This window comes from Egretta garzetta, unplaced genomic scaffold, assembly GCF_000687185.1.
Source record: "Egretta garzetta isolate BGI_Z169 unplaced genomic scaffold, ASM68718v1 scaffold1292, whole genome shotgun sequence".
Classification (NCBI taxonomy): domain Eukaryota; kingdom Metazoa; phylum Chordata; class Aves; order Pelecaniformes; family Ardeidae; genus Egretta; species Egretta garzetta.
Genome location: NW_009258880.1, coordinates 47439 through 73068, shown reverse-complemented (window position 1 = coordinate 73068; position 25630 = coordinate 47439). Strand labels below are relative to the sequence as shown.

General features: G+C 39.7%; 1 protein-coding gene across 1 annotated transcript in view; it reads right to left on the bottom strand.

Annotated features, from left to right (window-relative positions):
* LOC104121794 (cohesin subunit SA-1) overlaps nt 1–25630 on the bottom strand; it is a 111928-nt gene that overhangs the window by 81078 nt on the left and 5220 nt on the right. The window lies entirely within an intron of this gene.

Sequence of the window (25630 nt, the reverse complement as noted above, 5' to 3'; positions counted from 1 at the left end):
CTTTTCAACACCTATTCAAATTAGACAAACTGGCTCACAGTTTTATGTGACTGAATTTTACAGAAGAGTAGTCAGGAGCTACGCAGGTTCTCCAACTGCAATAGAAGGTATTTTTAACCTGATGAAACCAAAGTTGTAAGTTTAAATAGTAAACTAGACTGCATCTGTGGTACCACTGCACCCAGTAGTAAAATCTCTCTATCCAAAAGACTAATCAATGAATTGACTAACAACAGCAGACATGACTTTACCATTAAATAATTGCACAGTGTGACAGATGCACTAATCTTTAATGTAATAAAACATAGAACTGCCATCCTATTCTTCCAGAAAACTCAAGTTCTGGAAAAACTAAAATTATTTGTTTCATTCTCCACTTTTACAGATCCTGGGGTAATAAAAATAGCTGCACGGAGCACTGCAGCTGAGGAGCAGTAATAAATAACAGGGACTTAACTGCACATTTTGTAAACATAGAATATTTTAAATCTCTTATTTAAATATTTAATTTCTTCTCAAATAAGTTTATGTTCTCTAGTAGCTTTGCACAAGGCAGCAGAAAAATCAAGCCAGAAAGAGGTAATGTGACAAGCACCACAGTATATAAATAAAAATGCACCAGTGTAAGCAAAACAGCACAACATGTAAAGTATTATTTTCCATCCTAATGTATGCACATCTGTTTATTTACCAAAACCATGGCTGTACAGCATGAACAGACTTTTTGCCTCTGGTTATTACAGTTCCAGTTAGACTCACAGATGCATACTAGTTCTTCCAGTACTTACCACTTTGTCCTAACAACAGTTTTACTTACAGTGTCTCATTGCCAAATTTAAATTTTTCATATACACTGCCATCATGTTGGCCATTTCTTCTACTGTATCATTAAAAAGCCACCTTGTTGCAACACAAATGTTCAGGAAAGAGAAGTTTGTTTGAAATGAAAGTTACCACTCCAGCACTAACTGTTTAAAGGGGGTCATTTTCCATGGCCAGTACAGCCAGGTTGGTGTAAAAGCTCTCCAGTTTCACCATAAGAGACAAACAGTCCGACTTCTTCAAGCACAAAAATGTTACGCGATATGCTATTTGTGCTATTTCCATACCTTGTGTCCAGAACAATGTTTCTGCACTAGAGACACTACATCTTAAAGGATGTGATTACTTTTAAGAGGGGAATGACATGCCCGTTTCAACAACATCAAGTGACCATTTCAGGCACTTTTAAGAAATTATTATAAGCAAACATAGCATCAGACTGAATTAAGTTTTGAACTGACTTCCTATACGAAGAAAAAAAGGGACTATTCAGATTTCTGAAACAGATAGGTTAACTACAATCAGAACAACATGCACGCTGGTGGTCAGAAAATACTACTATGTAGGTATAACATAAGAAGAATATTTAATGAAATCCTAAAGTAGAAGAAGAAAGCTTTTGATTAAGTTTCTATAAATATTTTTTTCCTCCTGACATGACAATTAGATGTACACATTTTGTACAATACCTCCTCTTTGTTTAAAAAGTACGGGGGTTTTGTACACACACAAGCACACATGCACTCACATAGCTTTCAAAAGAAGTTCAAGAAAATTTATGTGCATTTCATGCAAGATATTTTCCACAGATGTTTAAGGCCTCCTGCACAGCTGTTACATGGAATTTCTTTTTTTTTTAATTTTCTTTTTTAACCTGGTTGTCACCCTTCACAACTGTTGTGCTGTGCGTGCTTGGATATAGTAACCAGCAGTATACAACTCCTCTAGGGAAGTGCTTTCACACATAGGGAAAAACATACGTGCTCAGAGATAATGTTTAAAAGAAAAGTTCTGGCCTAAAAGAAGGTATGGAGTGAAGGGTATGACGAGCCAGAAAGAGAACAGGGAGCTGTTTCATTCAGAAGCAACTGAAGGACCAAGGAAGCTGGACCCACACCCTTGACACAGTGGTAATGGCAGACAACCTTACACACAGGGAACGACAAGGTCCTGTGGTATTTTCTCAAAGTTCCTGTGCTAAACAGGAAACTGCAAAACAGTGCCAGAAAAAATTCCATCTGTATGTGGTTAGGTCCAAACTGGACCATCTAGAAGAGACAAAGTTGCCCTTCTACAGCCTTGTGTTAATAAAGGTACTTAATAAGGGTTAAGCCAAAGAGAGCTAAAATAGAAGAACTGTCAAGGCTGATGAGCTGGAAAATAAACAGCTCAGGAGGCAGAAGCCCAAGAAGAAAAGGCAAAATCCTGCCCATTTGTGGGACTGACCAGAAGTAGAGTCTTGCATTGCATGGAATAATGCTTGCCCATTATACAACCTAAGTCATCTGTATCCATCACCTGCATCCAGTACAGTCCTGCTGGCTATTATGGTCTGGATGCTAATTCTTTCCTCCTCAACCTAGACACTCAGCTGAAGTTAGGAAACCCTTAATGATCTTGGAATAACTGCCTTGCAGCTTCCCTCAATAGTAATATTCCCCTAAGCTCAAAGAAACCCCACCATTTGCTTCTAAAGTTCAGTCTTAAATTATCACCCATGTTGCTTCAGCTTAGTTTGGAAATAAGTCACTATAGTGACTAATGAAAAGCTTTATGTGCTTGGAACAGAATTCTCAATTTAGTTGTGCAATTAAGTTCGACAACTGTGGAAAAATCATTGATCCTTATGGACTACACAAATGAAAACCTTTACATTTTTTTGTTTTTAATAAAAGAAACACCTGTTTCTTAAAGATTATGTTTTTACAAAAAAGAAAAATCAACCTCTCCTCTTTTCTGTCCTTTTCAGCCTCAGAATTAAGGCATTGATAAAAAACCCTGAAAGCTTGAGACAGATTCCCATTTTGTCACCTTTCTCCTGGGGAAGAGAAGAGCAAGGGGAGGAACGCTTTATACTTTTGCATTTTGAGTTATTCATACTACAATAAACACAATATAGCTAAACAAGTCCTTTAACTTGTGTCAACTGCTTCTGTTTCAGGAGTTTAAAAAATCTGGTGTTTTCATTCAATCCCCATTTTAATGACCTTAGCATGTTTGCAGCTTTTTAAAACTGCACATTTATTTTTAAGATGACAAATTTATGCCAGCATAGTTAAAATGACCTATAGAAGAATATAAAGCAGGCAGTAGAAGAGACCATTCAGCTGAAACATACAATGGGAAAGCAAGTCAGTGTTTCTTTTTTGCTTCTATTTTTTTAACCATGCACAATAACCAGGGTAGACATAATGACCATTATATAAAACTGCTTCTTAAAAAAAATGCACCTTTTCTAGTAAGTTGTCAATTTTATGTTAATTGCTCCTTAATAAATATCTCATAATGAGCTTAGCTTTAAAAAGGCTCTACAATTTTACAACAATAAATCTGATACATGCATTCCATCAATATTTGCTGTAGTTTCCACTAACATATAGCTCCCTGTATTTTTTGCAGTCTTTAGATCATTTGCCTCTCTGGTGCTGAAGCAATCTACCCATTTTAGACAAACAACAAGCAAACAAATGAAAAGATTGAAATGAACCCTGAAACCTGACAGAGTTGTTCCAAGCAATTATCTGGTAGCAACAACCAAATGGAGTTCAACTAACCTTACTGTAAACTATGTACCTACATGTTATAAAGCCAAAACCAAAACTTCAAACAAAAAACCCAACTACTAAGTTTAGCAGTAAGCGTTACACCATTATTAATCCCACTGCCTATAAGACAACCAAAATACAAGATATCTGGCATTTGACAGACTCCCACTCAAAAGCCTTTCCTCATTGACCAAGTGACTTTGTCCCATCCAAGTACAAAATGTATTCAAACAATGGCTCACACTAACAAAGCAATACCTTTGGCTACTGAATCAGTAATGCCTGTATGCCATAACTTCATTTTCCCTTTAAAAATTACTTTGCCTTCTCCCTCAGTGCTCCCTGTTATGTCTTTTCTCGCAAGTTGAAAACTGATAAAGCAGTACACTTCTCCATCCCCTTAAGGCCCAAAGGACATTCGAGAACTACAAATGTACCGCTTGTGCAGACCAGAAGCTATAATACACAATGGTGTGTCATGCCACTGCACAGCACCATAAAACAAGACATGTAAAACTGAAGTTTTTTGTATTCGGTTTAGAGACAAGATTTGTCCCCTCAATATTCTTGCCCAACAGCTGCGTTTGGCAGCTAGGAAAAGGCCTGCATCAGCAAACGACAGTTCTGTCAGAAGGTAGCACATTGCACACCAAGACAGAGCTCCAAAAGCTTTGATCAACAAGGTGAGAGAGAAAAGAAGATCTCACAGCCAGCCAGGTAATTTCTAGCCTTTTACTGCTTTATCCAACCCCATGCACACCCTTGGGCACATCACTTAAATCCTTCCTGTGCTGTTATCCCATCTGCAAAGTGAAATTAACATTTAAAAATTGAAAGTGTAAATTCTAAATCCTGCAGAATGAGAAAAACAGTCATCAGGAACTACCCCTGTAACAGATTTACCAAATGCTGTGATGTGTTCTTCATAACTCAGGAGTTTTTGCTTTGGAATATGCTTTTCCGTAAGCAGAAGCTTTATTTCTGCTACAGGTTTGGAACTTGAAACAAATTAATTCATGTTGACCCTGCAGCCACTTGAACTGAAAGCCAAATTAAACCACCTCTTCCAGCTCCAATTCTGAAAATACATAGCATCATTTAAGGCCAAACAAGGCATAGTGCTTATTTAGCCTATCTTTAGGGTAATTTCATTTAAGTTCTACACAGAATCTAAATTCCACATTATCACATTCTGGTAAGTATTTAAACCAAGACTGAAAGTCCAGGTGATAGAAAAAAATAGCACTAAGCACTAGTGAGTTCCTTCAATACTTCAAGTACATAGCAAGCTCCGCTGATACGTGGTGTGCCATATTCTTAATCCGGTCTAACCATGACAGAAGGAGGCATTATTAGGAACAACTAGGCTAGTGCAGCATGGCGACGCTTCGTTTCCTACAGTCTTCAAAAGGACACTGGACATACTATTATTACTCCACATCCCCCTCCTAAATGTGTGTGTCTGCTGTTGCTATTCATTTAATACCCAGTAAGACCTGCAGTTCCCAACCTGCAAAAGCACATCAACAACAAAAGAAAAAAACTGGGAGAGTTGGTTGATACACCAGCTGCTTGTGCTGCCATCCAGAGGGACCTGGACAGGCTGGAGCAATGGACAAACAGGAATCGCATGAAGTTCAAGAAAGAGAACCACACAGTCCTGCACCTGTGAGGCATAACCCCATGCACAGGTTTGGAACCCACCCTCTGGAAAGCAGCTTTTCCAAAAGAGGTCCAAGAATCTTGGTGGACAACTTGAACATGAGCAAGCAAGGCGCCCTTGCTGCAAAGGCCAACAGCATCTCCTGGGCTTCTCCTTCCCCTCTACTCAGAGCTGATGAGACATATTTGGAGCACTGCTGCATCCGGTGCCAGGCTCCCCAGTACAAGAGAGACACAGACATGTTTTGTTTGGCAATGAAGGGACAATTTTGAACAATGTGGCATATGGTCTGACTAGGGGTCTTTCAGAAGGATGGAGTTATTGGAACAGCAAGCTGAGGATGGACAAGTCTTTTTTCCTCAGAAAATGTCAGTAAGATATTAATACATAAAGCTAAAAAGGGAAGCGAGCTCTCAGAGATAATGTGTATAATACAAGAAAAATGTGAGGCCAAGAACAACAAAGCGAGACTGTACACAAAATTAAAGCATTTAGTAGATGTCCATTATCACTGACTAAAGTTTCTTTTTTTTTCCTTTCTTTAAAGGTATTTCCAGATGTGTTACACATACATGTGCAAACAAGAATTACCACGTGGTGAGCCCTAGCTGTCCATTTAACCTTGCCTCCAATTTCATTGTCCCCTCAGTCGCACTCTACAGTTGCACCAACACATAGAACTGACTCTACAGGCAAAACAGCTGTTGCTGCTTCCTCTCACCAAATGCTCTCACCTAGAAAGGTCCTGCCCAGTCAGCCAGAAAAACAGTCTGAAGTCTCACTTTCTAGTGTGCAATATTATTCTGTGCTCTTCACAATTATGAATGCAAGACCTCACACTGAAAGGTTACGCAAATCACTTCTTGCCGAGCTGGGAATAAAATTCTTAAATGACAAAAACCTCCAAGCATTAAGTCTACTATCACATTTCCATACTTAGTTTTCGGTGTCTAAAAATGTGTGAGCTGCCAAAACCAATCAGTTTTTCTGTATCTTCTGCTACTATTTTCAGAAGGTAGCAGCTAATTCCTGTACTGTGCATGTCTGTGACGAGGCACTGACACTAAGATTACACAGGAAAGCTGATACAATCTTCTAACCATGGTCATAATAGTGCAGTTGATTCAAATGTCACACATCGCTCAAACAATTTTGTTTGATCATCTCCAATGTTTACTTCAATAGTTTAAGATATTGTCATATACTGCTTTCTGATAATGTCTAGGATGGCTCATAGTAAAGATATTAATCAAATGCTTTGTGGCAAACCATTGCGTATAGCTAGGGCTTGCTCAAGAACAGAAATGTTATCCTTTTGAATTTGTAATTTTTTTTTTAAATAAAAATAAATTCGATGGACTGAGCATGTAAAAACAAGCTTGCTTTCCCTTTGTTATTCTTACAGGCTCTTCAGACATAACTGCTCCTCACTCTTCGGACACCCAGTGAGACACTTGACCCGATTTTCTGCAGCACTGAGCATTCACAACTGTGACTGAGATTACTGGGGGCTACAGCCACTCCATCACTCATAAGGCAAATAATTATGGTCTGATTGCACAAGACTAAGAGTTAAGGCACTGAGTTCTAATTCTAGTCCAATAACTGGATGATTAAGGGCTAAATTAACAGCTTGCTCTTTGCCGTCTGTCCATTAGGATAACATCAGCACTCTACCAGCCTCCTACCTACCTGCTTTGAACATGAAATATAAATAATAGGAAGGGCTCTAGAAAATTAGGTTCTACTACCCTCAAATTGTGAGCATGAATAGATGGATCCATGAAGTCATCTGCCTCTCTGAACTTGTATTTCCAAGACTCAGAAGGAGTCTTGTGAAGAAAAACTCACTCATCTTTTAAAAATATGCAAGAGCATTAAGCATCACAAAAGAGCCCATGGGACAAATTTCAAGTCAAGAGAGATTTTGCCTATCATAGAAACTGCGGAATCATCCTCCCAAACAAAAGACTGAGCAATGAATGAGAACTATAGATAGCATAAGTGTTCACCACACCTTAGGATAATGTTTTAAAAGATAGCTGAGTTACCAAGACATGAAATGCTTCCCCCAAAAAAGGGCCATCCTGTTTGGCTGATTTCTTAGTAAGCCAATTCAGCTCACTAAAATGGCATAAAACTTCTCAGGGTTTTGCATAGTTAATTTTAGTGGGCAAAGCCAAGGCTCCAGGAGGCTCAGAAACACCCATTCACAGGAAAACAACAGGAGAGTACAGCTAGACACAGACAAGACTGAAGGTGGATGACTTCTTTTTCAATACATAAAACCTGCTGCAAAGGCAATGGAGTACTGCGTCCAGCTCTGGAGCCCTCAGCACAAGAAGGACATGGAAGTGTTGGAGTGGGTCCAGAGGAGGGCTACAAAAATGATCCGAGGGCTGGAGCACCTCTCCTATGAGGACAGGCTGAGAGAGTTGGGCTTGTTCAGTCTGGAGAAAAGGAGGCTACGGGGAGACCTGATTGCGGCCTTCCAGTACCTAAAGGGGGCCTATAGGAAAGATGGGGAACGTCTTTTTCATAGGGCCAGCTGTGTTAGGACAAGGGGAAATGGTTTTAAACTAGAACAGGGTAGGTTCAGGCTAGAGGTAAGGAAGAAATTTTTTACAATGAGGGTGGTAAAACACTGGAACAGGTTGCCCAGAGAGGTAGTGGAGGCCCCATCCCTGGAAACATTCAAGGCCAGGTTGGATGGGGCTCTGAGCAATCTGATCTAGTTAGCAGTGTCCCTGCTCACTGCAGGGGGGTTGGACTAGATGACCACTAGTGGTCCCTTCCAACCCTAAACATTCTATGATTCTATGATTCTATAATTTTTTTTGCAGAATGAGAAAAGGACAAGTAATGGGTTTATACTGCAGCAAGGAAAATTCAGGTAAGACCCTGAGAAAAACTTGACAATGACTAGCGAAGCACTCCAATAGTTTGCCCAAGAAAATGTGAATTATCTACCACTGAAGACTTTTTTTTCTTTTCCCAAATAGAGGGGCCACACTCGTCAGGTACAACAAACATAGCAAAATTTGTGGAAAAGGCTTATTCTTAGGAGATTGAAACACCTGGGAAAAAGCAGACAAGGCTTTGGGAACACAGCTTGCCTTGGGTCTGAAAAGATGGCATTTCTGTAAAAGTGTCCCTGCCAGAGGTGAGAACTAGATTGACTCTTGATATACCTTCTTACCCGCCCCCCCCCATTTCATCTGTTTCTATGACTTTATTCTCAATCCATGTATGACAATAATAATAATAAAATCCAGTGATTAAATTCACACTCAAGCACTTCAGTGAGTGACTGCTTATTCCTGCAAAATAATCCACATCTAGAGGAAAGCAGGAGTCCCTGGTGTAGTCAAACACATTTAGATGTGGCTTTGGATTTTCATTGCTGTAAAGCACAAAGCACAACGGGCCAAAACCATAGACAGTCTACATGCACACCAGCAGCAGTGTTAATAGATTTTTATGCTACCTCAGAAGAGTGTTTACTCATCTGTAATTTTTCTCAGCAGTGGACATCTGGTGTTCTATTATTCAGTGCATCTGGAAAATGGCCAACAATAAAACCAATTTTCACAAAGAGAAGCAAAGCCTAACATGCAGAACACTGGAATAAAGGGGAAAACTCTCAGAATGATTCAGGTTTTTGTTCTTTGGGAATTTGTTTCTTTGGGGTTTTTTTTCCCTCATATGGAACTCTAAAAAGCCAAGAAAAGAAAAGCCAAGATGAACTGCAGAACATTTTGCCCAGATTATCAAAGAAAACATGCATTTTGAAGTCACATACAAATTAAAAACTCTGGGAAGTGACTAATTCTGGTACTCATATGATCTTTATGGGGATGTGCACAAAGGCTCAAGGAAAATAAGGTCACTAAAATAACTTCTGAGTTCACGCAGCTGGTAACAGAAAGAATATTTAATGGTTAATATAGAGAGACTCTTCCATGCGTCAAGAAGTGAGCGTAGGATCACTCTTAAGTTTAATATTCTACCAATTTCCTGATAGGCACCTTTATTACCCTACCCTCAAAAGAACACAATGGCATAATGGTTCTTCAAAAGACAGCAGCGTTGAAAGACTATGTTAAAGCATTCCCCCCACTGAAAGCTGCTCATTCCGAAAAACCACGTCTTGGACTCCAAGCTTCAAGAAGCAGCTCCATTGATTCCCCAGTTGCTAGACCTGTCAGGATCCTTTGTCCATACAAAGATGTCACGACCGAAGTCCCTCAAACAGCAAAGACTTCTGGGCATTATCCAGGTGTGACTGAGGTATTGAAAGCCTCGACTCACTATTCATACTCGCTCTGGAGATAACCCTTACAAAGCTTTAGGCCACAAGAGTCTTTCAATGTCATCAGTCCAGGAACTGAAAGACCCTGGAGCACAGTTTTTCCCAGTCCAGGGACTTCAGCAATGCTCATATGACAAAACCCTATGGATTCCCGTAATACTGCCTCTCTATAAGCAGGTTGGGGACTCAGCTTAACCCTCAGCCTGATGTAGCTAATTGGCATCTGTTTTACTAAGGTTCCTTTTTCACTCAAATACAGTCGTCTTGTGTGCATGTGAGTATGTGGATTTTTTAAAATTATTAAATCCCTTGTGTTTTGAGCTCCTTAGAAGAGAGGTTGCATTTAATAAAGGGATTAGCAAATATCTAATAGGCAGTACTGTAAGTAGCATAATGCTATTTTTCTGCAGTGAGGCAGTCTAAATACCCTTGCTTTTAGTAACCGCTTTTAACTTGTGCTATCATAAAGCGGACAGGGGTTCCACTGATGCTTTTCATTTAAGCAGGAATTTTTTTTAAATTTCAACGAGAATCATAAGAAAGCTGTTTTCCTTCAATTGTTAACTATTTTTAGTCCAAATAACTCTGTAAATGATTTAAAAAAAAAATCACATCTGCCTTAGCATAAAAGAACTTCTGAAAAGAGCTCATAGTAGCACAGATCTTTTGAATCTCAATTCTTGACACACTGCTGGAGTACTGACAGAAAATAGTGGTGTACCACAGAGAGGGAATAATTTCCATGTCCTTCCTCTACCCATTAGCCAGAGTAGCTAAATTACAAATACCTGCTAAGTTCCTAAAAGGAGTTTGTAAAAACTGAACAAGAGCCAAAAAAAGTAGCTGATGTAGACCAGAGAAGATGAAGTTAGCCAATAAAGTCATTATATAGAAATATGAATATATATTAATTACAGAATCAAACCTTACCTCCTGACGCCAACAATTTCCTGAGAAAACCCAACCCCATATCAAATCAGACACCCTTCACCTATGTCTTGCACCACTACAGTCCCTCTTCTGAAATAATCCACAACTGCATCCTTTTAGGGAAAAACTACCCAAGCTTTAAACCCCACCATGTCCTAGATACCAAAGAAGAGCTATACTAATCCCAAACCCTGACAATAAGCAAAATAAACTGGGAACTCTGACTTGATTACTCTTCATCTTAAAACTTGTTTCAAGTTCTCTTCCCAGTATCCTAAGCAACCTCATTCCCCTAACTCCAGGCACTTTTTTATATGCTCCCCAAGACCGACAAGCCTGGCAAGTCTTTAATCCAAGTACAATAGATGGAACAAAAACCATCAGAACGCATTAAAGAATTTCCCTCTTTACTACTCAGTGAGTCAGTTATCTTCAAGATCAACTAAACTGGATCTCTGAACTACACAATTTAAACCATCCCCCCCATCAAAGCCATCAATGCTACAAACAATGGTATTAAGTCAGATGACCAATTTCTCATTTTGTGATACCACATTTTGCCCTAATAACTTACAAGAACATCCATGTGCTGTTAAATACCTTCAATCCATCCTAACCTGACACTGCCTCAGACTGAAAGCACTGGAACAGACCCATAAATATGCTGAAATCCTCATGGGCTTACTTAAAGAAAGAGATTCTAAAGATATAGCCAAGCCTATCCTTTTTCTCAAACATACAGGTGACATCTATTTTGTAGTCTGAAAACTCAAACACTTTCAAAGTCACCCAACGTGTGATACCAAGCAAACACTTCTTTATCAAACTGTTCCCAGAGCCTACACTGATACCAGTTTCCTGTACACCAGCCCAACACACCTACTGTCACAAAGCCAACAACATGAAATTCAAACAAGCTGTAACGGCTAGGCAGCGTATCAAGAACCACAGCGTGTGCTGCAAGGGTGCTCATCTTTGCACTCCTCCTCTGATCTAAAGAGAACTTCCCCCAAGGAAGTTCCCACTTTCCCCAAGGAAGTTCCCCACTGCTACACAAAAATGTATCTACGTCTTAAATGAGCTGAATAAACATCACTGAAACTTACTCCAATAGCCATTGCTGCTGCTTGTACGTCCTAGATTATTACAAATCGCACAGCCTATGACTTATGTCAGTTCTACAGTTAAAACCTCTACTGGAAAAGCATACCTTAAAATACTTTCCTCTTACCCTCCAATCGTAAAACAACCCAACCACCACAAAAGAATTGTGAGGAGAAGCACATTTTTCCAATGGACACATGCAACCATGCTGGAGTTAAAAATAAAAAGCCTTGCAGACATGTTTCCCCAGTGACCATAAATGCCTCATACTGCAATCAAAATTCAAGCCTAAATCCTCATATCCCAGACTAACATAATTCATCAAATCCCAGAATGAATTCCCCACAACTACACAGGTGAAAAGCAGCAGGACTAGCAGCAAACACTCAGAAATAATGATTTACCACCAGAACACTTCACGGGGGGGGGGGCGGAAATCAATCCACTTCTAAATTCTCAGTCCTGATCCTAAAGACTTAGGAAAACACATGGTTGGAAATTAAAAATTCACAATCATTTTAAATAATTGACTCAAAAGGGAAAGTGGCTTTATTACACATTAGTTTCCTCCATCCCTAGATTATGATGCCTCCATATTCCATGGCAAAGATAACCTCTCTCTGCCCCACAGGAAATACCGATTTTAAGATCCTCCCCCCACTGCAGCAGAGCTCACAGCAATTAATTGCTTTCCACCTGTACTGAGCTCAAGGATGGTGATTTTATTTCAGGCTAAAGATGTTTGATCCAGAAGCTTGTCTACTTTTTCACAGCAATGTCAACTGACCTAAAAAATACATTACCTGTACCTACAAGCCTCTCCTGACGTGGATTCTGACACAAGGGGAACAAAGGAATCTCAGGATTCAAGAAATTAAAGATAAGCTAAACCAGGTTGGCTACCCACCAGCATTCCCTAATGACCTCCCTGGCACGCCAGTCACAAGAAATCAATGATATAAGAAGAAATAGGAGAGAAGTTATTATCAAGTACTACATACAATTGGAAGTAGCTCTGCAACAGTCCAAAATGCAAATATCACTAGGGAAAAGACAAATTAGCACCTGGGAGCAAGATTTTTTTTAGCTCAGTAAATAATCCTGAAGAAAAGCTGTTATCATTCAGTGCTGAAATGAATTTTGTTAGTCAACCACCCTAGGAAGAATCAGCAGGGGGTGAAACTGTCTATTCTTTGCTGTTTAAGAATGTCCTGCACACCACAATAAATCAATTAAAAGGGAAACTTTCTTAGGAAAAAATGCTTGAAAAAATTATAATCTCCTTCATTTTTTGTTCATTACTCCAGATACAGGAATGATGGCTGTACAGATGGAAGAAAATCGCACTGTGTGAAACCAGTTGAGAGCCCAGTTCCAAACTGGAAGAACTGAAAAAGCAGACAAGCATTATTTGAAATACAAGGAGGAGAGGCAAGAACAGAGAAGCCAACATGTGAGCTGGACAAGAAGCCAATTCAGCTCCACTTCCCAAGGACTTCACATCCACCCAGGCAGTTTGCCCTCCATCTCTTGGCAATTTTTGCACATGTTGCCAAATGCAAACAGATTTGACAGAAGGACAGGTACCTCAAAAGATTATTTTTTAAAATAAGCACTGGCTGAGCCAGGTGCTCCTGTGAGGTTGGAGGCAGGGGCCAGGATCAGCAGAGCTACTCTTTGTCCTGTTTATCAGGCACACAGCTCTGAGCCAGTTGCCCACAGTCTTGCTCTGCCCAGCCCAGGAAAGGCACCAAGGTGCACAATACTGCAATAGAGGTGCTATACACAGGTTGGAGAGCCTTCAAGGACACGGGTAAACTAGTGGATTTACTGCAGTAAAGAACTTAACAGGACCACCGAACCAGGCTTCACTAACTCCACTGACCATACAACAACTTAGTTCTCACCTTCTTCCTCTTTGCGCTTTTAAGATTGTTTTTCCTCTTGACTCAATACAAACACATTTATTTGAAGACATGATGACAACACAAACTATAAAGCTATCACCAATTTACTTGGATACCCAGACTGTAAGTTGCAAACAGTGACGCTTTTTTTTTTTAAACTGTATTTTGCATTGCTGGCAGAAATACTGGTACACTTTTTTTATTTCTGAACAGCTACTTAAACAAGCAGATGATAAAAACTGGAATAGGGTGACTGTGTCTGAGCAAGCGTTATTCGTTTTCATGCCACTGTCTGTGAGCTTTAAAGCCTAGTCAAAAGTGCTTTCTCCCAGCAACACTGACAGCAGTCCTTCCTCCTAGACAAGGAAGAATTTTTGATCTGGGAGATACTTACCAAAAGAGTTAATTGGGCTAATGCAGCTGCTGAGCTTAATGAAATAGCTTAGATAATGCTTTAGCCAAAACAGACCACTTAAAAAGAGACAGCAGAAAGAAGAGATCTTGCCTCATTCGGAAAGATTGCCATCAGATGAAAGCTGCTCCATGACACTGGTAATGAAGCAATCGAGTTCCAGCATGAACTGGCAGAGTGCTCTGTTCTTCTAAAGATACCCATAGAGGAAATCTTGTGGTACTGGAAAGCTGAAACATGGGCTTTTCCAGCAACCCAAACAGTAACCCTTTCCCTTCCCATGAAGAAGGAGGGAAAAAAAAGGAAGAAAAAAAAGGAAGAAAAAAAAGGCAACTAAACATCCTCCCCACCCCAATTCCCTAAAGATAGTTAACCTCGACTGTGAACTGAGAAAGGAAATCGAGGATTAACTACCAATAGACCAGAAATACAGAGGAGCCGCAGTAAGATGCCTCACAGAGAACAGGCTAGCAGATGAAATCAGGAATTTATGTACAGGAGCCATGTTGCATGAGCCAACATCTCTGAGGGACCCAACAACAGGAACAACTGTCCTGAGGCTATCCTGATACAACCAAAACTTGTTTAAAAATGTACTGGGGGTATCTGGCTGGTTTCAGAGTCTGTGGAACATCACAGCTCTGTTCAGGGGAAGAGGCAATCCCAAGCACAAATACAGGCTAGGTGGGGGAACGGATTGAGAGCAGCCCTGAGGAGGAAGACTTGGGGGTGTTGGTTGATGAGAAGCTCAACACAACCCAGCAAAATGCACTTGCAGCTCAGAAAGCCAAGCGTATCCTGGGCTACATCACAGGAAGCATGGCCAGCAGGTCAAGGGAGGGGATTCTCCCCCTCTGCTGCACTCTGGTGAGACCCCACCTGGAGTACTGCGTCCAGCTCTGTTGCCCCCAGCATAAGTAGAACACACCTATTGGAGAGAGTCCAGAGGAGGGCTATAAAGATGATCCAAGGGCTGGAGCACCTCTGCTATGAACACAGGTTGAGAAAGTTGGGGTTGTTCAGCCTGGAGAAGAGAAGGCTTTGAGAAGACCTGACAGCAACCTTCCAGTGCCTAAAGAAGCCTACAAAAAAGCTGGAGAGGGATTATTTACAAGGGCATGTATTTTACAAGGGGTAATAGCTTTAAACTGAAGGAGGGTAGATCTAGATTAGACTTAAAGTAGAAATTCTTCATTGTGAGGTTGTTGAGGCACTGCACAGGTTGCCCAGAGAAGCTGTGGATGCCCCATCCCTGGAAGTGTTCAAGGCCAGGCTGGATGGGGCTTTGAGCAGCCCGGCCTAGTGGAAGGTTTACCTGACCATGTTGGAAGGGGGGTCGAGGGTAGAACTAGATGATCTTTAAAGTCCCTTCCAACCCAAACCATTTTATGATTCAGTATGATGAAAGTTAAGGTCAGTGTTCAGAGCATGTATCCCACTATCTTCAAAAACTGGAACAGAAAAACACTTGCTACTCACAGAATTCTCTGCTTAGTTACAATGATGGTCTGCAACAGGCCTGCTAATATCAACCTGATACTTGAATATACACAGCCTTACAAATCTCTTCCTGGTGAACAAGAGCTTAAGAAAAAAAGAAAAATTAATGGATGAGCGAAGGAAGAAACCTCTTGCCTAGAAGAAAAGAGCATCGTCTTACCTCTACCATCAAATACAAGACACTGAAAAAAGAAAAAGCACAGCTCTGTAAGCATTGCTGGCAAAAACTGAGTGAAACTTAACAGAAACTCCGGAAGAGAGAAACTGCCATCACCAGAAGCTGAGGCTCTCCAGTGAGAGGAAATTCCAGCAGCTGATCCACACAAGAGGTTATTCTCCCCTGTAAGACTCCTTGGCTTTTGTTTTTGCAGAGAACAGATCAGACCATCCAGTTTTAAATGCTGCAGAATTTGCAGACACTTTCTTCTGCACTTTGGAAGGATAGGAAAAGGATTTTCAGTATCATTTACACAGTTACATAAAAAGAAAATACATAGAGCAATGGATATTTGAAACTGTCAGGCTATAAAAGCAAGAGTGGGAATATTTTGAAGCATTTCCTTAAACAGATTCTCAACTCCCATGAGATCAGAAGAAGTTCTAAGTGAAAACTGTAACCCCAGGAGTTAAATAAGGGAACATTTCTTCTAAGAACAACCCTTACAGAAAATACAAGGAAGATACAAGCTTTCATTTTTCTTATACCTGGTCCTACCTCCATCTCCCTACAAATTCTTCAAATTTAAACATTAATCTATAAGCACAGCCTTCAACCTTGAGGCAAAGTTAGAGCAAGCTTTTCCAGAGTACACAGTATATACGAATACATTTAATAACACATTCAATGATCATTTAAACACTAAAAAATTGTAAAGAAAGTGGTTTTTCTCCAGAGGTTAAATCAACACTTAGTACTTTCACAAATCAAGTTCTCAAAACACAGAGAACTAGACATAAGGAAGATTTTTTTTTTACAATTTTTTACAACACTGGCACAGTTTGCCCAGAGAGGTGATAGATGCCCCATCCCTGGGAACATTCAAGGTCAGGTTGGACGGGGCTGTGAGCAACCTGATCCAGTTGAAGATGTCCCAGCTCATTGCAGGGGGGTTGGACTAGATGGCCTGTAAACATCCCTTCCAACCCAAACCATCCTATGGTTCTACGACTACATATCAGAGAGAAGGAAAAAAAAAAACCACAACAAACTCAACACAGAATAGATATTTTCTTTTTCAGCCTTGGGATGAGGTTTCATACAACAGCTGAACCAATCTGATGGGTTGCTGTCAGCAAATATGCAATCCCTGTTCTTTCCTCCTACTCTTGGCTGCATGTTCCTGCTCCTTTCTTTACGGTAGCTTTGATACCGGTCTGGCCCTCAGCAAACCAGTGAATGGAGAGACAGGAGACACTGGAAAAGAAGAGAAGGCAGCAAGCGTCTCAAGTCCTACTGCCCTCCCTCCACTCCTTACCATGATCTCTCTCTGCTCCCATCCAGACAGCAGAACCATTCTACCATATTGCTTCAACTGCAAATGCAGCACAACTTGTTCATTTATTTCGGAGAACAAGAGAATCAACACAAAACAACATTCACATTATTATACTTTTTCTTTTAACACACAACACTATAATTTGAGAATAAAAATTAGCAGATTACAGTATCATAAAACACTTGCTATACTTGACATTATATTTTCATTTATCAGAATCCAGAATGTGCTATCTTACATCATTAATTTTCTAATATCTTGGGCAGTGTTAATTCAAGACTAAAAATAATGGCCTGGCTATAGGTTGATCACTCTAAGAGAGTTATATGAATGCTCTCTAATTAGAGCAGTAGAATGCTATTAAAAAACCCAGAAGAGACTATCAGAGAACCATTTCGGAGAAGAATACAAATGCAAATAATTTGGGAAACGGTCCTTTGCACAGTACTTTTAGTTAAGTTTCAGACCAAACTAAAACCAGAAGTCAGTGGGAAATAGCATCTTCAGCCCCTCTGAAAATCCCAGCCACTACCCCTCCATGTCACTGACCTGAACTGCAGCTACTGCGGTTCCTCCCTCCTGTGGCCATACTGGCATGCGGCTTTCTGCCCATCTATGCAATCCAGGAACCCATCTAGCAATTTTTAAAATTGCTTTCAAGTTGTTTGTATCTGGATCAGCTCCCTGAACCAGCTCATCCCTTGTTCACATGGGCACAGGACTAGTGCTAGGGAAGAGACAGGAGTGGCCAGGGGACCATGAGATTTATATTGGTCTAAATTGCTATGGAAATGCATCGCACCTTGCCGAAAGATCTTGCAAACGAGGGAAAAGAAGCACTTTCTCAAAATTTTCACTTCCAGCATATAATACAGATGTACTTTTTCTTTAAAAATAGATCTTCATGCTCAATAAATACAACACATTGCTTTCAGATCAACTGAACATGTATTCCTTTCCTAACCAAACTCTAAAGATGTCAAAGGAAAAGCAGAATGAGATTAAGGCAATTTGGGTTTTTTTTTTATAATCTTTGCATAAATAGAAAGAAAACATCTAATTATAGCAACTGATAGCCAGTTTCTTGCCAATACATGCAATATCCTACATGAGCATTTTCTCCACCAAATGATCTTACCCTGGTTTTGAGGGGAAAGGACAGGAAGGGGGGAAGGGCTACCTTCTTTCTGATTCTTACATTTCTCATTTTTCTATCAGTATTAGTCTGCATTAAGAGCCAAATCATACACACACACTCACACACAACACTGCCAGTGACCTAGTAGAAAGTTGCTATAGCAACGACTGCTTTCAGAAATACATGTTGTGCATTTTAAGTGCCATCATAGTGTAACTCATCTGTCAATTAATAACCACGGCTCAGAGCAACACATCACATGCACCAAAAAAAATATTAAAAAATAAATATTGTGGCTCTCTGTTTACAAAAGGAAATATCTGGAAACCCACTGCAAGCTTAGACTCACTACCAATTAAAAAAAAAAAAAAAAGAAATCACATTTAGCACCAAGATGTAACTCTTGTATTTCTACTTAAGTACACAAAATTCATGAACCATGAAAAAACTTCACTGCAATCTTGAAGGGGGAAATCACTCATACGTATCATTAAGTGTCTAATTTAGGCAAGTCCAAGCTACTTGTAAAATCGTCTATAGGAGCATACAGAAAACGTAATTTAATTTAGATTTCTGTTATTTGTTTGGGGTAAAACCCCTGTAATAAGAAACAACAACATTGTATTTTAAAATATGTTGAGTAAATCAAAAATTGACTATACAGTTCCAACCTCACTAGACTTCATGAAATCACCTGGTCCAAGTTTTTATCTAATTAGCAATCTGACTAAGTGAACCACACTGTCTCATCCTCCAGGCCTAGGTGTCTACCAATTTTTGGTTGGTGTACTTGGTGATAACTATTATACACAAAGCATAAGCATAGTAAAGGAGTACACATCTAAACTGCCAACTAGTTACTCTCAGAAAGCAAACTTCAGGAAAATTCAACTATCACAATCAAAAAAGTGACAGTGGTGCAGCACTACCACCAGTAGTCTATTTAGTATTGTTTCTTCTCAAAACCCTGCCTTATATTAGCAGGTTATTTTCATGAACGTGCTAGTACTAAACGCCATTTTTTTTGCCTATCTCAGCTATGAAACAAGTCCCATTCATGGACTGTCCTGCCTGGCCTTTGAAAGGTACGTGCATATGAAAGTAGAGAATATTCTCTCTCTGTAAAACATAAAGGGAAATCGGAGAGTTTTGCGAAGACTTTGGATCATCAAGTGCTCTTCTGTCAAGGATACAGAAAGAAATGCTGCAGTGGTTTCTCAGCTCCAATGTGACCTTGAAAAATGTTTCAATTTCCTTTCTCACATCCTCTAAATCCAGTTCAAATTATTTTCTCACATGACAAAGATAAAAAATGCTTTCACATTGTATTTTCTGCTTCAGGATAAACATCAAGCTCTCACAGTACCCAGTCTTTGAAAACATACTAGTACTGATGCCAATTGAAATCCTTCTGGAAGACACTATGGGTGTCAAGATATAGAATAAGATATACTGCCTAAACTTCTGCGTAACTTCAGTAAGCAGCTCAATCTCAACAAGCTCCACCGAGTACATCAGGCTGGTTATGTGCATGCAACAATTTCTATAAGGACTTCCCACTTGTCCCAGATTTAACAGGGAGGATCTTCTAAAAACTGAATCACAACCCATCCTTTTAGCTCGGATAAAAAGGACTTTGAAAGTTTGATCCTTATACACTATTAAAAAAAAAAAATTTATAAAATTGCTGAGATATCTCCCTCTCTCCAGGCTCATCAAGGCCCAGAGGCAGGAGGGGTACAAGGGCATTTCTTTGAGTGCCATCTGCCAGTCAGTCCATATAAGCAAAGCGGGCAAGAGCACAAATAACCAGTGCTTCATTTCTGATTACAGGCAATCTAACATCCTGAAGAACAGCAAGAAAAGCATTGCCTTAAAAAGCCAGTTTTCACATCAAGATGGGAGAAGATTTTTTTCTGCTGCCTGTGGACAGCCAGCAGCAGTCATGAGGCACAGGACTAAACAATCACATTTAAATAGGACAAGCAAGTTTCTCCTAACCTTTTCAGTGAGTTATCTGTAAACACAACTCTCAAGTTTTGTAACAAGGATTTTAAACCGTAAATAACTTTTTTTAAAATCCAGAATTTAGCTGATCACAGTTTCATGAATCAAACATTCAAATAATTGAGAGAGGCAAGATGTCTTAACCTTTAAAGTTATTTAAATAGCGATGCCCTTTCCTGGTTAGTTTTTTGTGGGTTGTTTTGGTTTGGGTTTTTTTAAACACCAGTAGAACATACCTACAATAATAAAAACTCCACACTGGGCAGAAGAAATATCTGTGAAGATCAGTATTTCAACTGAGGCCAAAAGCCCAGAGCAGGGCATAGGACAGCTGCATGTGTGTAGCCATACTCTTCCAGAACGCTCTTGAAACCCAGATCTTCCCGATTGCTCACATTTACATACATTAGATGTTGTATCAGTATTATCCTTGAACTCCATACTTTTCATTCCCTACTATTTACCTTGTATGCCTTTTTTCTTATTGAAAAATGTAGTCATGTCCCACCTGCACTCTAAGAATAAACAAACCAAGTTATTTTTCATTACCACCTACATTCAGTATTATAGCCACTGCCGTTTGCTTTCCAAATCTACCTCTCCCCCCTGGATCTTTTCCTTTATTCAGTACAAAATCCCCACTTGCCTGTAATCTCCAGACACCCCTCACGGAGTAGAGATCCCTAAGCAGTCTGAACGCCATGACCTTCCCCAGCTCTGCCCACACAGCCAGACCAGACCTGGTTTTGGTTTTCTGCTTCTCCTTCCCATCTTCAGGAAGGCTCATTTCTCCCCACAGTCCCAACACAAGAACCCCAATCACATAGATCTCGGCTGGTCCAGTTTCCTCTCCTTCACTTTCAATGACAATGACTCAAGGACCACAGATTCAGCCAGAAGAGTAACACCTTCCTGCCAGGAACCAACTTCTCTCCCCATCCTTTTTCTTCCACTGACAGGTGACCCAAATGAAGGTCTCGTCCTGCCCTGTCCCCTCCCTCGTTCTTGAGTCTGTGCCTCCATTTACATTCCTGTCACCAAGTTCAGGTCTACCAGGAAAACCACCTTTGAATGCCTGCTTCTCTACTTCGGTCTCAAATACTTCATCGATTTTTCCTTCTAAGTAGGAAACATTTCCAGTTGAAAAATTATATAATCCCAATTTTAGAACATATTCCTGCAAAAAGTTAACCGTTGCTATGATGAAGACCATGCTGACAGGAGCACAAAGTTCAGAAAATGAGAGAAGAAGGATGGAGGAGAAACGATACATCTTTCAGAGTAAGTATACTGTTTAAACTGTATTCTTGTTTACCTTCCATAAAACCCTCCACAATTAATTTGTGGCTCCAAACATTTAAGTCCAAGCACTTCTTGGGTTCTTTTTACCCCAAAATGAGTCTCTACATTTTATCCTGTATTCTGCTCCTTCTATTTGGAGGAGATACAGTGCTAGCGTTCACATAAACAAGACATGTTTTACAAAATCCCACTGTTTTCTTTCTATATGAATTTGCCATTATAATTAAAAATTTGAACTGTGATGCTTATCACTGAAAATGCATGTGATTTTTTGTTCCCATTTTTCTTCAGATGGAAGTCAAAAGGCCACATTAACACCACCTTTGTTATCAGGATCCCATGAACATAATCATTTCTTACTAAATTAATATATTAGCACTAACATGAAAAAATGATTGTTTAAATGAATCCTACATGGCTTTTTTCTAATAACCTATTTGTCATGTAGATAATTCTCATGCTTTCATTCTTAAAAGGTACTACTAAGGCAGCTGTGGGACTCACCAAGCTTTCCTTTTATTTGAGGGTCGAGTTTCCTAACATTAAACTGTGTAAGGTTATACTTATTAGCAATCTAGCAGTAATTCTCCCTTTGTCATTGGCACTTCATAAAACACAATTTACACTGAAGAGGACAGGTGACAAATTTGACCTGAAACCTTAAACGAGCTGATTTTTTCCCCAGTAAATGGATCACTGCTCCCAGCAAGTTGCCAAATTTCAGGAAGTAATTCTTAAAACAAATAAAATGCTTCTTAAATTAAAAGTAAAATAGTAATCTGTAAAATTTTACACAGTACATGCATAAAGTAGAAGAAAACCTTATTCCCTGCTACACTGATCAATGGGGATTCCCATCCTGCAACCACTTGCTGTTCCAGTGCAGCAGGTTGAGAGCATCAACCTCTGTTCCCTAGGGAACTACAGTAACAACTAGTAAAAAAAAAAAAAAAATAAACAGTGAAACCATCTCCTCACCCAGACAAGAAAATCTCATCTAACAGTACTTTGCTCTTGTACACGGATTTCTCTCTGTCAATGCAGTAAGTGGAAGACATGGCTTTGGAACAGTCAAGCACAATCCCAATTTTAAAATAAAAAATTAATTTGCAAGAACACATCATGAGCCATCAAGTGAGATCCTAAATCTGATCAACTACTTCACAGGGATTTCTGAGAAGGTATTGATGCAATTTTCTGTTCCTTCTGCTGTCTTTCCCAAGAATGTAATTGCTCTGTATTAAACTGTATTCAAGATTTTCTTCTAGAATAAGAACATTATTTCTGTTTTCAGGAATCATAGCCTCAAAAGTCTTTGCTGCCGTCCCAATAACGTTGATAACAGAGCTCTCTTTTTAGTGTTTGTCCAACTGAGACTGCTGTATACTTATGCTTTCCTCATGTTTGTCTTTTCCAGCAGTTTCATGAGCTGTGGAAACAACGAAGCCTGGTTCTGAATGGATTACTGTACTATAACACTGTGTGGGTTCTAACATGTAACAACAATTTTAATCCTGCTCCTGCTTTTATTTAGAGGAGAGCGTGTATGTAGGAGAGGGACAGGAAAGGGAAATTTTATTTAACAGAGTAACTTTAGCCAGTTATCTACCTTCACAAAAACTGCAGAAATTTGTCTTTTGGACACCCCCACCCCCTCCAAAATTGATTGAAATCAGTCACTGTGTTCAAAAGAGACATGCAGCAACTCAATAACATTCTTAATGCATTTAAATAGCACGTCCTGTTGTACCATAAAAAAATCTGAACCCTGCCCTATTTAAAAAAGACCAAAAATTAACAATACAAAAGCATTCCAAACTGCTGTTCCTCATCCCCTCCTGTATCAGGATTCCCTGCCCCTCCTCTGCCCTTCACTGCACACCCTGTCCTGGCAGCGAGGACAGCAACTGAAACACTTGCAAAGCCCCATTGCCTTAGAAAACCAGACTAGAAATCATGAATCTTCAAAAGCTGACATCAAACTGCCTGCACGGATATAAATTACGTAGACCAAGAAAAGCCAAGAAATTCCCCAGAAAACTGTTGTTAAAATTCTTGGGTTTCTATCCAAGCAGAATTTATTTGCCAAAAATCTTTAGGCTCCTCTGCTACCTTAAAAGCATTTGGACTACACACAGATAATTAAACGCCCACTGAAGAACTATTTTATAAGGACCAATTTCTCTGTTTCCAAACTAATACATGCTCTTACCTCAAAGGCTCACTTCAAAAATGTCCCAGAATTCAAGGCCATTCTAAAAAGCCCCCCAAAACCGACTTCAAATATCCCAGAGCTTTAGTAGCAGAGGCTTTAACGTGCATCATTTTGCTCTTCTGAGTTGTCAGCCGTTTTATTTATTTCTTTTTAGTGGAGGGGGAAGGGCTCAAAAATTAGGGAAAGGAGGTGATACAAACAATTGTTTCCAGTTGACAAGCATTTTTTGCTTTCAAGCACATCACCTCAGAACCTCAAGAAAAGTTACATTACACGATTAGCTTACAGGTGATGAAAGAGTATATAACTCTTGGAAAGGTTTAAATCTAAGAAACATTTCACTATTCTCAGTTGAAAAAAATTCAAAATACATTTAATGAAACTGAAACACCTACTGCAAACAGCTAAACCCATGAAAATTGAATCAGGAATCATAGAACCATTTCACTGGAAATCACCTTCAAGAACAACCATACCTGTCTACCACTAAACCGTGTCCCTAAGCACCTCATCTACCCGTCTTTTAAATATCCCCGGGGATGGGGACCCCACCACTGCCCGGGGTAGCCCCTTCCAGTGCCTGATAAATTTCAGTGAAGAAATTTTTCCTGATCTAAACCTCCCCTGGCACAACTTGAGGCCTTTTCCTCTTGTCCTACCACTAATATTTGGAGATTTTTTTTTCCCCTAAGTGCAATTTCCTATGTAATGTCTAGCCCCACAAAACTATGCTCCCTGAATGGGAAACAATTAGGAAGTTACAGTAAAACTCTCAATGATAAAACAGCATCACCATGTGAAGGAGTGCCTTCTAATAAAGGAATAAATAATGAAATTACTGTCTGATAAATGCAGCTGTTCCTCTCAAAGAGGAACAGAGCTTAACCCAACTGTCATTTTCCAGTACTTGTGAGACCCCTTCGTTTGTGCCTGGACTTTCCATGAGAAAAGCAGGGCTCAACTTTACAGGTTTAAATAGACTCCCACCACCCAGGCAAACATCAAGACCATAAGGAGAGCTGCATACACAGTGAACATCTAAGTCTGCTATACTTCATCCACACTAACATAATCAGGTTTTGACCTTAAGTCATCTTCCAAGTTGATGGTCTGTAAACAGGACATTTAGAATTATTTTGCTGTTTAAATAAAACTTTGACCCATAATTGGCTTTTAAGAAACCATAACATAATCTCAGAGAAGAGGAAGCTATTAATGATTTCTCTGATAATATAAAAAGCAGTCATATGAAGAGACAGCATCAATCAATGCAGATAGCTTAATAAATGACTGTTAGGGTATAAGGATGAGAGGCAGCTTCCTGGCCCAGGACAAGTTGGGGTTTGTCTCCTGAATGAACTAAGAGCATAATCACTTCCAGAGAATAATTTCTACACATTAATACTCACTTTCTATCTAAATCCAAGTCTATCCCAAGAAATTATGAAGTACTGTATCAATTACGGTCCTGCTAGGAGAAACACTAAAAAGCACATTAATTTAGTGCTATAAAGGAGTGCTCTAGGAGCACTGGCACTATTTTATGGAGAATTTAGTTGGGTGGTCAAGGCAATATCCATTCACTTGTACAGCTATATGTAACAAGAAGCAGCACTTTCCCTTTAATTTGAGGAAACACTAACTAAATTAATAGCCCTATTTTTCAGAAGTACTTCTTGAGGAAGATGCAGTTAAGTATAAAACTTCAGAGTAACTGAGAGGTAATTACAACATTTTCAGTATTAGTCGTTCCCTGACACACAGGCATTACTTCTCCTACTTTGGGTTTCAAAAAGTGAATTCCATTTATGGAAGACACTTCACATTAACAGCTCAGAATCTGGTACAGATCTTCAAGTATTTGTCATTCCTGGAAAAAGGTAGTGGTGCTCATTAGTAGTCAATGATGCTAATTCAGAGATTACCCATCAATGAGCACAGTCCATAAGTGAGCCTTTGCATGTTCCTCTGCCTCAAAGGGCCTTAGTCTTAAACTTCAAACCTGCTCAGACTCACCCATGTGCCTACTGCAGTGGCCCAAACTACAAATGGCAAAA